The following is a 17,515-nucleotide window of genomic DNA, read 5'->3' as shown; positions in this document are numbered from 1 at the left end:
GTTTTGCCGCATGGCATTTCCTGCCTTTCTACCTCTTCTAGATGGGGGAGAATAATAAGTGTGGTTTAAAAAGGATGGAGCCAGACCCTGTAGTGGCAGGCAATATAAAGAGGGGCAACAGCCACAAGAGGTGCCTTAGGAAGATTCAAAGTGGGTGCTAGGAGAAGCTTTTCCCCTGAGAAACAGCTGGAAGAGGTTGGTCTTTTTCAAGACCTGCCTAGACAAAATCATAGCTGATTCATTGTTCGTGATAATCCTGCTTTGAACCAGAGATTAGAGAAGAAACCTTAGAGTTCCCTTTCAGCAATGTTTCTACAATTCTACTAACACGTGGATCAATTAACAAGTACAGAACCTTGCTACATTGCTGAGGTGCCAACAAGTACTTCTTGTAGGTGAGGTTTTCATTGCAGATGAGTTTTCTTTGCAGTTGAATTTTTTTTAATGGGATTATGACTCTTTGCAGTGGGGCCATAGCTCAGCTGTGGAGTAGAACTTCGTAATTCTAAAACAAAAGCCATGCATTGTAAAATGATCACACTTTCCCCAAAATAATGATCATCCTAAATGTTGAAAATCTTGTTTTCTTGTTGAAATCCACCATTAAAGGCTAATTTTGTGAATATGCTTGAAAGTACACTTTCATGTGGGCAACATATCAGCTTCATTTAAAAAAAAAACCTACAGCAAGGTATTCTTTGCTCTCCTGCTGCAGCACGAGCCTGAAATTCTGTATTCTGTCCTCTGTTTGTCCTCAGAGCTTAGCTTTAAAAGCCACTATTAATAGTTGTAAAATATTATTTTGCAAGGGGATGAATACTGGATATGGTCAGATGAGAAATCCATCTGCTGGTGTCCTATATGTGACTCCAGCTAGTAGTGAATGCTTACAGAGGAGCGTATGTAAGAGCAGTGCATCATCCTTTGCCCAATATGTCGTCCCAGCAATCAGTGGTTCCGTCTTCAGTGAACTAGGCAGGATCTGAGGATGCATTGCACAGCAGTATTCAGCACTTCTCATGTTTAAGCCACTGGAACATAGTATTAATTACGCTGGTGCATCTAATGGTGCTGTCATTGTCTCATGATGAATTTTTCCTGATAACCCAGCAGCCAGATGTTCATTTGGTCTGTGTCCAAAAGAAGTATGCTTGTCTATAGATCTTTCATTTGGCATTTAGTGACGTTTTCATAGCAATGCACTTGCAATCGAGAATATTTCAGTTGTTGGTATTTGGCCGGGGGGGGAGAGGGGGTTAACACAACAATGAGCTCAACTGTATTTGCAACTGAACTGTTTGAAATTGCATCAGGCAATGACTCAGTCTAGGTCACTCTTCAGCTGCTCTGAGTTCTCACCCAAATGTTCGTTAAATCTGTTTTGGGCGCTTTTGATTTATGGATGTGTGATTAAACAAGGAGGCTGGAGAAGCAGAAAGTATCTGCTGTCTTTAGGGAAGCACCAGGCCTGGAAGTTGGCGGATGTTGGCTCTGCAGCAGATCAACCAAGCTAGAGCAAAGGTCATCCTCTAATGGAAAGAAAAACAAAAATAAAACACTCCCATTCCACTGTGAGGAGATACTGAGCTACCAGGGGGAGGGAAAGCTCCTGTAATATACTGCTGGGCCTCCTATGCTGTACAGATCTTTATGGTCTTTCACTCCTTTTTCCTCCCACAGACAAATTACACAGTCTAAAGGACCTAAGACAGACCTAAACAGTAATGAAAAGGGCCACTGATCTGCCTCTGCCTGAGAAGAGCAGCGTGATCCAGTGCAGAACCATCCCTTCGTTCAGTGGTGGTTCCTTGTAGTGTCAGTCTCCTCCTGTGGTACTGGCTGGTGCCCATGGTACAAATGGTTGTAGATGGACTACTCTAATCAATGAAAGGTCTGTAAAAGGACCTGCTTCCTCCTCTTCTCATTTACTTTGAGATTTCAAGAGGTTCTTTGGTCTGTGCGGTGAATCCTGCGAGCCGGGGAGATCTTGTTGTCCAGGCCACCAAGCTGCCTATGTTCAGGTATTCTGCCTGTCTGAGGAGAATCAGTGTGTCATGGCCCGGGTTCAGCTCATCTTTTCCTTGAGCTGTGGCAATGGGCCTGGCTCTGCTCCTCCTGCCATGTTCCTCCGTGCTGGAAGACAGCAAAGTGCTGTGCTTCCTCAGCATGAGAGGCCTCTCTAAAAACATTGTGTCTGATTCCATCATAGATCCAAATTGTAAAACCTGGAAACTCAAATAGTTAAGCCCTGCAAAAGTCCTTCACTGCTTACTGATGGCAGTAGTCAATATACAGGGTGACATTAATGAAATTAAATTCCTGGCTTATCAAGGTAGATGCATTTTCATTATCCTAAACCTGATGCTCTGGAAGAATGACAGAATCTATATCAAAGTTACACAAACCAACTTTCTCCTTTGTCCTCTGGGATTGGGAAATGAGCTCAAATGAAAATCTATTGCTTTGAAACTAGAAAGTACTACCAAGTCAGGTAGTCTGCCTTCCTACACGGCACAGGTAAGGGGTATTCCACGTTGTGAACAATAGCATTAGACTCAGGAATCTGTTCTGGAAAACTCCAGTTAAAATTACAGGAACAATTGATTTGTGGTAGCTGAGAATTTGAACGTCAAACTTTTATTGTCAAGGACGAATATCATTTAGGATCTATTTGCTAATTTCTTCCTTTGTGTTTACACTTAGCTTTTGTTTTTATAATTACTATATTTAAATTTGGGGTTACAAATTACCGATTTTGTGGTGTTATGCTTTTTTTCTGACAAATTCTGTCAGAAAAATCTTCCTATTTACTGTGTGAAGATCTAAGTCTTAGTCTTGGCCAGGTAAAAATTTTGTTATTGACTGCCATGGGTCCAGGATTGCAAAGGACTCTTTCTCATTTCCATTTTGTAATATTTCTGCAGTCACACAATTGCCATTTACTAAGGAAATGTGATCTATATTTTTCTGTTTCATGGTCCCTGTGTTGTGCAAAGCTCTTGTAGCTCTTGTTTAAAACTATAGTGCTAGTGTCCAAGTTATGGAAACAGAAATAAATGCTTGGGCATGCTTAGGTGTGTGCATGCAATGAAACTTTTTCTATGTATAATGAAATGAGAAACACTGCAGTTTTAGTCTCCATCTGCGGCAGGGGGAGATTCTCCACTAATAAATGTGAATCCCGCGATAACTATTATTGCTTGGTTGAAATGAGCAGAATAGCAAATCACGCTCCTCAATGTTCTCATTAAAAGGGGGGTGTTCCACAATCTCAGCTGCAGTTGTTGCCAGTCACATGCATTCCCAGTCTAGTTCTTGTCTTTGCTTTCTGTAATTCTGTTTCTTCCAAAATCCCAAAGTTTATCCCAATAGCACACTCCTGAGCATTGCCATCTATTACAGCTTTGGGGTTCTATTCTGCATCTTGAGAGTAAAATCCCTAGCCAAATCTCACCCTATTATTAAGGTCCAAAAGTAAAATAACTAAAGGAAACATGCAAACTGTCAAGCACTTTTATTTGGGGGGGTGGGGGGGGGAGGAGCGCAGAGCAGTTTATACCACTGCCACTTATTTCAGTAAAGCTAGGGGCAGCTTTTAAGCCTGAACAAGAAGTGGTACAATACATGAGCATGTGTCTGTCCACATAAATTTCTCTTCTTTAAATTAAAAAAAACAATAAATGAAAACTGTCCGGATGCACTGGTAATAAATGAAAGGCTGACTCAATGGCCATTAATGAGCCTTTCCTACACTCCCTAATCATCTTGATTGCCTTATTGAATGAAGCACATGACACAAACCTTGTGCAAAATCTCAATAACACTCCAGCAGTCACTTTCTTTCCTCATAGGATAAGTGGTAATTTAAATCTGGCACCTTTTCAAATGGCAGCTCTTTAAATTTGTGGTATTCAACTGTTTTCCCATTGAATCTTCTCCTGCCTATACGCTTGGAGCACTGGTTCTCTTCAAGGTGTTAATATCAGAAAAGCTGTTAATAGCAGAAGAGGCATGCCAAGCCCAAGGACTAACCATTTTGCCTCTCCTTTATGAAGTCAACACACTTCCCTCAAGAGGCAATTGGCTGAAGTGCAGAACAACTGCACAGGCTCCTACTTTCAGATCCTTTTGAGAACAGAATCTGTACAGTTTTAACCAACAGTTTCATTATCTGTACTTAACAAAAGATTTGTTAGTAAAGATCCCAAGTTTTAATCATCCCGAGGTTATTTGGGAAGCCCGTTTGAAGAATGTGGCTCTGTCATGTCTCTAGTGAAGAAGCAGCATCCTGCAACCCGTAGAACCGTATGAGTACTGTGAGTTTCCTGTTGCTGTTTGCAGTCTCAGGAAAAAGCTGAAGGTTACAATGGAAGTGGAAGGGGAAATGATTGAATGAGCTTTGAAAACTGAACTACTCTTCTTCCTTCAAATTAATCCTTCTGGGCTTGGCTAGAAAGAAGTAGAGCACAATGGCAAGGAAGTCTACCTAAACTTAAACTTCTGGTGTTCTCATACTTGTTACTGGCTTTATACATGTTTAGCAGACCTCATTTAGGCTTGTGAAAATACTGAGACTGTTAACTAGTTAAGTGCATTGTTAATGACAACTTGTAGTTTGGATTCTGGTTTGGTTTGATTTGGTTTGAAGGACAACATTGTGCATGTTTAATCCATAACGGTGAAGCTGAATTTTCTGGCTGCTGTTACTTTAAAAGGCTGGATGGTTAATATTTTAAAATTGTAAATTTTATCAACATGCTGCCAGTGTTTTCAAATAGGTGCTTGTCCTTATTTTTCAATTTTAAATCTTACCGAGGAACAGGGTAGCTGCCAATGCGAATGCAAAATAATAAACATTTGACTTGGTCTACCACCATAGTTCTGCTTTTAGATTGCCATTTTTGCACAGCACAAACCTGATCAGCGCATGGGATGCTAACATGTAGAGTTTTCATAGCTTGCTTGGTATTCTAGAGAGGAAAATCTGTAAGCATAGTATTTCTTATCAGCTGTATTCCCATTTCAAAAGATCAACACATTTTGTAATGTAATAGACAAACTAGGATAAGTGGGTGAGTGGGTGTGTTGCATATGGGAGCCCCAGTGAGGAACTGGGCTTTGTACGTACCTATCTTCCACAAAGAGCCTGCAGTGTAAACAAAACATGAGGAGAGGAAAATAAGGGACCTTGAAAGACAATGATGAGCCATCGGTAGGAAATACAGAAATGGTGCAAGAGAGACAGAAGGTTAAGAAAAAAAATCAGAAGAATAGAGGAAGAGAACCAGAGAAGGCAGAGGACAGGGTAAAGGAAAGGTGTGAAATGAAAGCGGTGAGAGGAGCAACACGTGCGCCACAAAGAGAGGAAAATAACATTGGAGATGAAACTATTGCCTGGAGGACATCCATGATACACTTAGAGCAGATGTTAAGCGTTGTGTATTCTGCTGAAGTATTCTGCTGTGTAAATGTCTAATCTGCTTCTCTGTACTTGTTAAATTCATTTCATACACTTGGGTGAAAATGGGATTTCATTTTAGTTCTTTCCTAATGCTGCAGTATGTGCAGAAAAAGAATAGGATGTGTATTATTTCAGCAGGAACTCAGGGCGACTTCTTTAATGTGAACGAGGGTGTTAAGTATTGTGAACTATAAAAGCATTTCATTGTTAGACAAGAAGAGTTAAATATATCAGTTTTAGCAATCTTCCAGATTAAACAGCCAGGTTTTGTTCTTCCCTCTGTCAATATGACATCATTTTGTTTATACTAAAAAAACTATTTTAGAGCTAAGTCTTGAGTTGGAGCAGGTTATTTGATGTAGCAAGAATTCATAAAATGTTCTTAGAGGTTTTCGTTTTTGCCTCACTAAGAGCAAGTCAAAACAAACATTTTTCAGGCATACAAACCATGTCCTTTAAACATTGCTCCCAGTGTTTTGTTTTGTTTTGTTGGCCAAAAGCATGAAAACATTAATGAAATAGGTTAGCACACAGGAGAAAAATATTCCTTGTTCATTCCAGTGGTGGGCTTGCACATGCTGTCACTCAGCACTTGGCTATTTTCTGTTTAAGCTTAGTTTTGCAGTTCCTTTAAAAAAAGGCAGTTAACAATCGTCTTCATTTGAGGATTGGATTACACAGAGCTCTTGAGGTGATTTTACATTCTTATTTTATTTCCCCTTGATTGGACACTTCTGGTCTTTTTCCTCGGTGCTGCTGAACCCCAGTTCAGCTGGAACTGGACGGTGCAGGTTTGGGGCTGGGATGGACAGCTGGGGTAGCGCGGAGGAGCAGCCCGTCGAGGCCCAGCTGCTGGAGCACTAGTTTGCTAAGACAAGTTGCTGTTAACAAGGTTAAAGCGTAAAGCAACGACACTGAAAAGTGCTCCTGTAGCTGGAGCTTTAGGTGGAATTTTAATATCTTTAGGAAACAGGCAAGCCTGGCTCCACACATGTAAGTTATAAAGGGCTCTCTTTCTGAGAGCGATGCCACGATGTCTGGTAAGGCTAACTGGCAATGCAGTGAAGTCACTTCTAAAAGTATCGCGTTCCAGCACGGGGCTTCCTGCAGTGATGTCATGCAGCTCCCGTGAACTCCAAACGCTCCGCAGCAGTTACGGTTATTCTTAGAATCACTTACTTCCCATTCCTCAGGAAAAGCTCCTGTGAAAGGCTCAGTTGGCTTTTATCTCTTGAAGCTAGCGTTTAAAGGTTGGACCAATTTGTATCTGCCGCTCGGCTGCAGCCATTACCAGCTGCAGCGGGATCAGTGACAAGCCTTTCTTCCTCCTCCAAAGCGCGCTTGCAGGGCCCAGGAGTGCGGCGCCCCAAGGGCAACACGGCTTTTTCGCAAGCACGTAGCTGCCTGGGGGAGTTTTCCAGAACAAGGAGCGTATTAGGCATTCTCTAGCAAAGAGAGACTAGAGACCTCACCGCCTTCGCGGGTGTGGGACTGTCCTTGCCGGCCCCGCTGCCTTGGGTTTGGGAGCGCGGTAGGGTCGGTGAGCGCAACGGTGCCTGTCGGAGCTGCCGCACCGCGTGGTCTTGGGTCGAGCTGCCGCCCAGGCCGCAAAACGGGAGGAGAGGAAAAGCCTCCATCCTCTCCAGGGGTGTTGATTCAGGATACTGGGAGTGATAGATATTTAACCAAACCAGCTTCTCTCATGGTCAGGTGGCTGTCCATGACGATGGGGAATGGCTCTTGACAGCAGGTTAGCAGAGCAGTGGAACTGGAGACGGCCTGTGTTGTATGTTGGACCACGAGGGGAAAAAAAGTTTCTTTTTGGGTGGAGATCAGAAAATTATTTAATGAGACTGAGGTAGGAATTAGTAATAATACACTAGGAGGCATCTGGCTGTGTAACTGAGCAGTCATTTGGCAGTAACAGCCCCGCACACAGCGATGGTTTCCGTGTGTGCTGTTCTCCATGCTTGTCCCACACATCTCTTCTAGTCTGAGAAGAGGAGGTCGAGAATAAGGGAATGTTTCCCTCCCTGGTTGGAAAGTCCCTTTCCAGGGATCTGTCCCTTCCTGCAGCCTGAAGAATAATACATCCATTTCGAAGCACAGCATCTTCCCCGTTCCCCGCCATGGCTGGGCTGGTGCTGCTCATGGATCTCACGCCCATTTCGGAGAAGTGCGTCGCAGCAGCGGGGCAGCCCCTGCATCCACTCTCCCGCTCCAGGACCGCCTCAGGCTGCGCCGGGGCTCCTCAGCTGCCGAAGGCACAAACGGCAAGAGGTAGAGCCTGCCCTGGCAGTGGGGTGGTCTTGCTAGTTTTACTTCATCACCAAAAATAATTGAATGCTACTTCAGTGGTCACAGGTTCATATGGGTTTGCTAGTCTCACAGCTGGATGTGAGGGAACAGAAGCTAACTAGCACCTCTCTGTTTCTTGGCACAATCCATTTAGTTTAGACGGAAAATAAAGATATATTTAAGATAATACTGTGCCAAACTCTTATCTTTTTTAGTTCAGGAAAGTTCTTGTTTACACTGCTGTTAACTTTAGTCTGTCTTCGAGGCGCAAAACATGCTCCTGTTCCATCCCATCTTTCTCTTAAGATCCAGGAAGGCGTGAAGGAGTAAAAACAACCCATCACTCATTGTTAACATGAGCCACTAAAGTGTTTATATTATTTTGTGATAACTATAGCAAAGCTTTAAGTGCTGGAACCTCACTGCAGGACTGGAGATTCCCATAGCAAGCATTAGTAATAGGCAGTGTGAGAAAAAGAAACATGATCAGGAGTCTTCTTAAAAAGAGTAAAATATACACACAGCAGGGATGGGAATGTCCTAGAAACAAACAGCAGGGAGCCGAAACAAGGAAGAAGCAGTGCAGGAAATGGAGCTGCAATTCTGATTTCATCAGCTAGATTAGCGGAAGCAGAAGAGAGGAGAAACCCGAGGAATTCTGTGAAAGCAGGGGAGAGCAGTGTTCGATTCCCCCTTGACCAGTAAACCCAGTTTTCACATGGAACCTGTATGAAAGAGCAGAAGAGTCCTAGAAGTTACAAGTGAGTTGTCAGCTCATCACGGCTCAAATTTTGGTTTGTATCATTTGACCCAAACTTAAATAGTTTGTTTCTTTCTTATTTATTTTCTTCTTAAAACTTTCTTCCTTTTGTTCAGTCTAAGGTCATTTTTTAAATTAAGAAACTGCTCTCTGGAGCCAAACCAGCAAAAGAAATTGTTGATTAAACTAACCCAATTTCACAAATAGTTTTGGTCTTTCCTAAGTGATGTTTTGGGATGAATCTATTACTAAAACATAATTCTCTCAGCTCTGCTTGTAAGGAAGTCCAGCATGAAGAGTTGCTCATGCGAATGGTAACAAAAACTGTTAAGTCTATTCTAAAGGGAGAAGGGGAAGTCAACACTACCTAGCATAGAAAATGAAGAGTCAAAACCAGATAGTGGAATAGAGGAGGTGCAAACAGTCACAGTGCTGTGATGATAAGATTCATGTATACATCTAAATGGGCAGACAGATAGGTGCAAGGTGAAAAGCATGAAACAGACAAAATAGACTAGTTCTGCTAATAATCACTTGTATTTTAAATCATGGTCTTTTTCCTCATATTTTGCACGGTGCAGTAATTAATGCCTTTGGAAGTTATAATCTGAGCAATTTATTGTATCTTTTCTTAAGGGCACCTTTTGGCTCTTATTAATTATGGCAACTCAAGTGCAACAAATACAAAACTAACCAGATGAACCTTTAAAGGTGTAATATCATTCTTAATCAAATGGAAAATTTTAAAATACTGGATAAATTGGATAAGATTGCACAAGGGCAATAAATACATTATACCTACTAAGTGTTTTAAGCAAATTTTAATTCTGTCACTAGCAAAATTAATTTGATTTTCAAAATGAAGAAAGGGGGTGGAAGTAATGGAAGTCTAAGGTCAATGAGTGATCCCATAAGAGCCTTGAATTGGCAGGTGGAGTGGAGCAAACCACAAGATGGAAAGGAAAGGGAGATTTCTCATTAGGATGTCATGTTAACCTGAAGTGATTAAAGCATGAGGCCTCATAGGAGCTGATTTTTCATTTCTCTAGAAATCAGGGCTTGTAAGCAAAACTGGGAGAAGGAATTAAAATAGCAGGGGACTATCTATCCTACTGTGTTGTATGTCTTAGGATCTTGGTAAAGTCAAGCTTCCTGAATAAAAGATGGAAATTGGTTCTTAGTATGTTTAATTAAAGAGGAGACTGAGAATTATTTAAATATAATTTAAAGTGATTTAATGAAAACCAATATTTGAATATAAAGTTTAATTTCCCTGCAAATAAGTCATGGCTATGGATGAGAAACTTTACATGTAAATCCAGTGATTTGGAGAGCCCTGCCTAGAAGGGGAGCCCAGATGCGCTACATCTGTTACAGCTCTCAGAAGACTGGCCCTGATTGCTGCTCTGTGGCTTTGCATGTTGGATGCGTAAGCTGCTGTGTCTGCCATGCAGCAGGAGAGTGGGGCAATATTGCAGCCTTAAAATAGTAAGTGGGACTTCCATTTTCCCTGGAAAAATGAGTGATCTGTGACGTACAGTTGATTGCTGAATAGGGAATAAGATCAACAGCATCAAACTGAGGAAGCATTTGGTTTAAAATTGGTTACTTTTTTCCACATTTTTATTTTATTCTTTTAATTCCTCGTTATATACTGAATAAATCAGAACACATGAGTAGCTGTATTTTATTGACCGAACAAACATAATTTTCACACTCAGCCCTTTTTGTGTTGAAGATGGGTTCTGCTGGCCGCGCTGAGCTCAGGATGAGTGTTGAATGGCTCCAGGAAAGGAGCGTTGGGCCAGCAGGATCCAGCAATTTCCTCTTTGCCATCTTCAGTCTGCTGCTCCAGCCGTGGAGTGACCCTCTATTACTTTAAGATCTTGTGCTCTTAGCTCTTCTCTATTACAATCGTTTCATGAAATGCGTTTATTGTTTCAGAGTAAAGATGAGGAAGAGAATTTTCTTCTAACAGCTTCCCTGAAAGGTAGGGAATCACTGTCATTTACAGAGGGGGAACTAAGAGGGATGAAGGGAAGCGCACCTACGCGTCCCAGTATATGGCAGTGAAAAAGATAATTACGCTGCCTTTGCTTTCTCAGAAAAAGTATCGTAAATGAACCAAGCAGGGAGTTAGCCAAGAGAGTTGTGCTATGAGCACTCTCCACCTTCTGGTACTGAGCAAGATGACTTGGACGCTTCTGTGCAGCAGCATGTTGTGTTCTGCACACGCTTTTCCATGGTTATAATCGCCTGTGTCCCACGCTAGGCTCCAGACTTCCTGACTGTCTTATCTGCCTCTCTCTTATTTTGCTCATCGAAATTAAACGCTGCTTCAGGTGAAAAGTGCCACAGAGAGCCAAGTCACCTGTAGTATGTATGTGTTTTGCGTCTGCCCTGGAACAACCCATTCACAGACTAACCGAACACATAGCATGAAGGTGACTGTTGCCCTTTCAAGGCTGCTATATTTGAGAGCACGGTTCTTTAGCCATCAAACAGCTCTTTTTATCCTGAAAATACTCACATTTCAATTCAAAGAGGAAGGGAGCACTAGTATAAAAAAGCAAGAAAACATGTTGTGTAGTAACATGAAGTATTTCAAGAGCAACCTGCAGTGTATAATTCTTCACCAAGCAGAAGCTAGAGATTTAACTTTTCCCTTTTCATAAACATGAAACTAATTAACATCTTTTTCTTTCTTTTATAGTGTTGGCATTTATTCAGTGCACCATAAGCCCTGTGTCCTGAATTTCTTGATTCATGTCTAAGCATTGCTTGCATTGACTGTACCCTAATTAATCCTTTTGTGCCACAAGTTGAATTTGCCCAGCATGCTTTCCATTGCCAGGAAAGGATGCACCAAATCTGCTGATGCCAAAGAGGTAATGTGTATTTAACACACATCAGCACTCACTCTCCCTTTGATAATTGCTGATCCTACTGCACTTAATAATACAGTACTAGGTTAAGGTTATACACAGCTTAGGCAGTGCTAACTATCAGGGTGTGTGGTTATTCTGTAATAACCACATTAGAGGGTGTGTTTCAATTTTACAGGGCAGTCATTTACTTCAAATTACCTTGTCATTTCTTACAGCTATTAGGTAATTCCTTTATTAAAGAAAATATATAATTTGATTGTTAAAGATGCATTAAATAACACTAATTATAATGCTTAGCACTTACCAGGTTTGTGATGCTCAGTACTTTATAAGCGTTTTGCTAATTATTCTTTATAGCATCCTTGTGGAGAGCAACTAGTCGTACCTCTGCCTGAAAGTTAACAACACCGAGGCAGAGAAGTTGAGTGGTTTGCCCAATACTCCTGTGGTTTGTCCAGGAGCTGGGTTTAGAGCTGAGATTAGTATTCAGTTGTTCCTGGCTGCCAGGTCATACCCTCACAAATCTCTCTTTCCCCTGAACCATATAAATAGTCCCAAGAATTATTTCATCTTTAAAACAGAAGAGAACAGAGCCTTAAAAACAGCGTTAAGTCAGTTCTGTGATCAATAGAATCCTGTGTGTGCAAAAGAAGATTTGCTTCTAAATAGTTCTAGTTAAAAAATGAAATTCATATTCACTGCTATTAGAGCTGGTCTTCAGAGGCAGCAAAAATCCAAGCAAACATCCACTGGTTCTTTTTCTTGAAGTTTCATCAACTAATTAGTGGTTGTGAGGGAGTCATCTAAGTTTCTGTTGCTTCCTTTAAGATCTTTCCAAGCTTCAATCTAACTACTAGCTGTCGGCCTGTGATTAAATTTCCAAGCTGCCTTTAGTCCCCAGAGTGTTCTGTGCAGTAAAAAGAAATGTCTTCAGCTGCAGCCTTCTGAGAGGTTAGGTATCAAGGAAGGGAAGATGCATCCTCTGTCATTGGTAGGTGCACCAGTCTTAATGGAGGAGAGGAAGGAGAGGTAGTAAACAGAAAGTGAAATGACTGAAATGGGAGCAGCTAGATGCTCAGGGCTTCTGAAAAGTCAGGCCATTGTGTTTAGGCAAGTATATGGAGAATGGAAAGCCCTTTTTTAATCATCCTATCCAGACAAGAACTTGAAGAATAACTTATTGTAACAATTTTTTTATTATAGTCAATTTTATTGCAGTTCTTTGAGTATTGGAATATCTTACTCTGCATATGTGTGTGTGTGTGTATGTAATATTGTATTCCAATAATGTAATATTGCAGAATGTAGTATAATAGGGGTAGGAAATCAAGTGATTTTATAAGACTCAACTTCCATTTATTAAAAAATCAAGTTGAAAATGTGTCTAAACATACAGCAACTTAAAACTACTCGCAACTTTTAAATGCTTGTGTTTGACAATGTTGTGGATATATTTTTTTTCTGAATGTAGACCGGACAATTTTATACCCATATTTATCACAATTGGATTATTTTCAACTACTCAGCCTTTCTTGCTGGTTGATTGTATCTTTTGGTTCCAGCACTGAGGGTATTCAAATTGAATCCTCCAGTTTCCCCATATTTTAAAGTTAATTACTTTTCAGCTTCCAACCTAGTTATCTCTGACTTAGGTATTATGTTAACACTGCAAATGCCAAATAATAATTTAAAGGGAAAAGGTGACCTTTCTAATTTTCCCAAAGGTCCTAATCTTCCAGTGCAATCATGTTGCAATACTTAGCCAACATGCTCTGGTTGGCTTCAGAGGAGCTTCATGCCAGGAGCAAGGTCCAAAGACATCCTCCATCAGGATCCCAGCCTTAAAAAGTACCTAATACCGTTAGAATCAACACACTGTATTTTTGTCAGGACTTTATCATTAGTGGTAGTTTGCTACAACATAAACTTCAAGGACTTTTTGATAAGACAAAGTGAAAGCCATAAGTATTGCTGTTCTTGAGTTGCTGAAAGACTGTACTTTGTTTTTGTTTTCCACAAGCAAAAAGAAATATTTACTTAACACCTGCATCTCAAAGGCTGATGCTATTTCCTTTAAAGTCCAAATAAAGCCTAGCCAGGGGCCACCTTGTTGAAATCTGCTCAAATAATCTTTATTTAAAAACACTACTTACTATAGCTCAGTCTCTGGTAAAAATTAAGAAAAGGATGATTCATACACCTGGAGAAGGAATTGAATATTCAAGTCACTTGTCAGGCTGGCAGATTTAAATTATATAACAGGAAGCTTTCTATTCATATGTAATGTAACTGAATCACCACTTCTTTATTGATAATTCATTATCTGTTGCTACTATCACTCTGCAGCTCTGAAATGCTTTTTGCTATAATGATTTTATACCATACTGGTGTAATGGCCTTCTGACTGTGTCAATCAGCACTACTTGCGTGTACAATAATATTATTCTGCAATCTGTCTTGGGAGAATGCTTAAAAGCTTTCTCTCATTTTCTCCGTTTAACTCATGTATTATCTGAGTTTTTACATTAAATGGCCATACTTAATATCCCATGACATGTCACCTATTTTCTAGGGAGGATACTGATACAGTACTTGCCAATTCCAGAATCTATACTAATCAGATCATAGCTGCCCACTTCAGCCAAGAGCAGTTAGTTCAGTGCATCAGCATTTAATCTGTAGAAGGAACTTAGCAGAAGGAGCAAAAACAATGTGAACTGTAGTTGGCTAAATGTGGGCACGGTTGATGCAATTTGTTTTGTAAAGAGGAATTAGCAGATATTGAAGTCAAGCTGAAGTACAGGGGTCAATTTATACCCAGGTTTATTGCCACAACTCAGCCTACCCTGGTAGCACGTTTACAGAGACAAGCCCTGATCCAGCAAATATTTATCCCATTTCTGATATGCTTTGTGGTAGGTAGTTCTACTGAGTGAGACTTTTTTGGCGTAAAATGAAAGGTATGCATAAATTCAACAAAGTCGCAGGGTATTAGGTCAGAGAAGTCAGTTCCGGGGCAGATAACAGTTATAGTTTTTCATTGAAAGAATGCCTGGAAGTTGAAAAGAGTTACTCTGAACACCTTCCACAGTCAGGTTACCAAACTGGAAAGTTTAAGACCCGAGATCCCAGCTTCTGAACACAAAATCTTACACTGCAATCAGCGCCGATGCGTTTGATCTGCTTAAAATACAAGTTTTCCCTAAAAATACTGTATACGGTTAAATCTTACTTGCTCTTTGATTCAGGCAAACCCTGAAACGGCAAACAACTGCACTACGGTGCAAACAACTGCTATGTTGAAGAACAGAAGACCGAACGGTTCTGGCCGTTGAACGTTTCAAGGGAGGCAGGTGTCCGTTCACGTTAATACTTCCTCACAATACAGCGCTATCCGCTCTTCGGGCCAGAACTCGAGGCAAAGTTGTGGCAGTAGGGGCGCGCTGCCTGGCTAGGGGCAGAAGTCATTTGCTCGGCCGCGCAAGAGGAACGGCACGGTACAAAAGCGGTGGTTTAATTAGGCCGCAGCCTTATTAGCCCAGGAGACAATAAATTGTACAGTTCACGCTGTCGTCCTTTACGCAGCCTGTTTTTAAGCCAGCTGTCCTGGGGAATTGGATGTTCCTGTCCGGGAACGTGCAAGCATGAATGGAGGAAACGTTCATTGGTAGAGCTGGCTGGTGTTACGGTGCAAGGGAAGATCCTAAACAGCCAGGCAAGGATATAAACCGTTTTGGGACTTTACACGTGTCCAGTTCAGCTGCCCTAGGTATCTGTCGTTCGCGAACGGAAATAAGGGCACGAGCGCGTGGGTAAGTGGCTTTTCCGCTCTTGCCGACCGAGCTGCCCCTTCTTGGGCCTCTCCGAACTCCTGCCGCAGCAGGCAAAGACGAGCAGCGACTGCGGCACCGGCGGACGTTCAGAGGGAGACGTCCCTCTCCAGAAACACGCGCGGCCCGGCCTGCGGGAAGGCGCCGCCGCGCGCCCCCCGGCCCCGGCTCGCCGCGCTGCGTGGCCTGCCCCCAGCGCGGCACGGATCCTCGGCCGCTCGAGTACGCTGCAGTCGTTCGTCCTGGGGTTTCCTCGTAGCGCTCACCGCGTGGCCCGTTACCTCAATGGCAGCGCAGCTAATGACCCGAACGGGCCGTAACGCTCGCCTGCGGCCGAGCCGAAGGGCAACACGAAGGGATGAGGCAGCCTGGGCGGAAAGTTCTTCGGAGAGCTGGTTTTCCTGCGAGCGTGGTTATTTGGTAACTCGGCAGAAATGAACGGTCGCTATGGTAACGCGCGGCCGGACGGAGACCCTGCACGCCTTTACCGAGCGGCGGTGCGAGGCGAAGGGGCGCCGCGGCCGCCAGCGTGGCGCGCCGCAGGCCCGCCGGGGCAGCCGGAGGCTGGCGCCGCTCGCCCTCCCGGCGGCCCCCCGACGCCGCGGGCCCCTGCCGGTCCTCGGCTCCTCGGAGGCGCCTGCTGCCCGCCCGGCCCCCCGCCGGCCCCTGGCCAGAGCCGCCGAGCTGCGAGCGCCGGGCGGCCTGCCGCGACGGGGCCGGCAAGAGGAATTTACGCTCTTGTGACGCCCAGGAAGCTCCAAGCACGAGTGTTAATTAATCCTTGCAGTGAGGTACCTCTAATGAGGTAGGTAAGTGTTATTACCCTAGGCTTTTTTTTTTCTTCTTCTTCTTTCTCTCTGTAAAACGCGAGGAAGCGGAAGTTTGTCAAGGGGCTGGCGAGGCCGGGGAGAGGTGGCGGCCGCGCCGCGCCGGGGCCCCGCTGCCCGCTCCCTGCCCCTTGCAGCTGCGGCCCTGAGAGCATCGCCGGGACGCTCTTGGAAAAAGCAGAGATGGGGGACCCGTGTCTGCAGGAGGTGCTTCTTTTTTATTTACTTTTTGTTTTCGAATGACCCGGAAACAGCACAACAGCTGTCTTGCGTACACGAACTATAATCACAGGTATACCACAGTGTTTTCGATGGGTTTTTTTTTTTCCCCCCCTCTTTTCTTTTTTCCTTTCGGGAGGAAGGGGGCATTTTGGTGGCTCTGCGGGCAGTCAGCGTGTGTGTTAGATTATCCTTATAACGCAGGGTAGTTCAAAGCCTCATGTTTAATCTGCCTGTTTACATGTGGTATATTTTTCATATATAGATTTACAGATGCACACGCTTGAAAAATGTGCATATTTATTTGTATATATATATATATAATACACATGCGCATATGCACACATATTTCTTCCATCACTGGCTGCAACACACAAGACTCGGCTCTTTTTCTTCTCTTTAGAAAGCGTTAGCACCTGCGAACCTTATTTATTTATTTATGTGTTCTTTGCCAGATACAACCTTTACCGAGATAATTTTAACTCTAGCCCCCTATTCACAGCAGGATGGGTTTCAAAGCTGACATATTCCCCCTCCCTAAAGAAGAAACGTAGCGCTGCAATTCGTCTTTTTAACTAAGCTCTGTGGGTCTGGGTAGCATGCAGAAAAAAAAAAAGTGTTGTCCTTGTCACCTGCCATTTTTCTAGCCGACTTGACACCCCCAGGCTTCCCAACAGCTCTTTCCAGCAGGAGCTGTCTCGGAGCTCTTAGCATCACCAAATAATTGAGGTTGTCACATCTCTTGTTCATTGTTTTTTCCAGGCCTGGAAAAAATGCAAATATTTCATTGTAGTCATTAATTTTCCCATCCTTTTCTTCAAGCATCTCATTGGTTTGATCTGATGAAAAGGGCTGAAGGCATTATTGCAAACACAGTGGCATCCAGGTTCTGCCTATAGTGGGGAAGAATCTCATCAGATAAAGTCTCAGGGAGGTCATCAATCACAGTTGCTGACAACCATTTTGCCTTCGTTTGTTACAGATGTGAACATGCTTAATTATTTGTAGTGTAATTAGTTCATGAAATGTCAGGAAATGTCAAACTGTGTTCACAGCACAGATTTTTGCAGCAAAGAGCAATGAGAGCAAGTGTCAGTGGGAGATGTGGAGGACTGATGGGGGGAACTGTGTCTGCAGGCAAATGAGGGAAATGGCTTGGGGGACAAATGAGGGTCACAATATTAAGATTAAAGTTTTGAGAGGGAGACCTTCAAGAGAGCTGAGCAAAGTGG

The sequence above is a fragment of the Struthio camelus genome, chromosome 10, assembly GCF_040807025.1.
Source record: "Struthio camelus isolate bStrCam1 chromosome 10, bStrCam1.hap1, whole genome shotgun sequence".
In the NCBI taxonomy this organism is placed as follows: domain Eukaryota; kingdom Metazoa; phylum Chordata; class Aves; order Struthioniformes; family Struthionidae; genus Struthio; species Struthio camelus.
Note: the sequence above shows the minus strand (reverse complement) of the source record.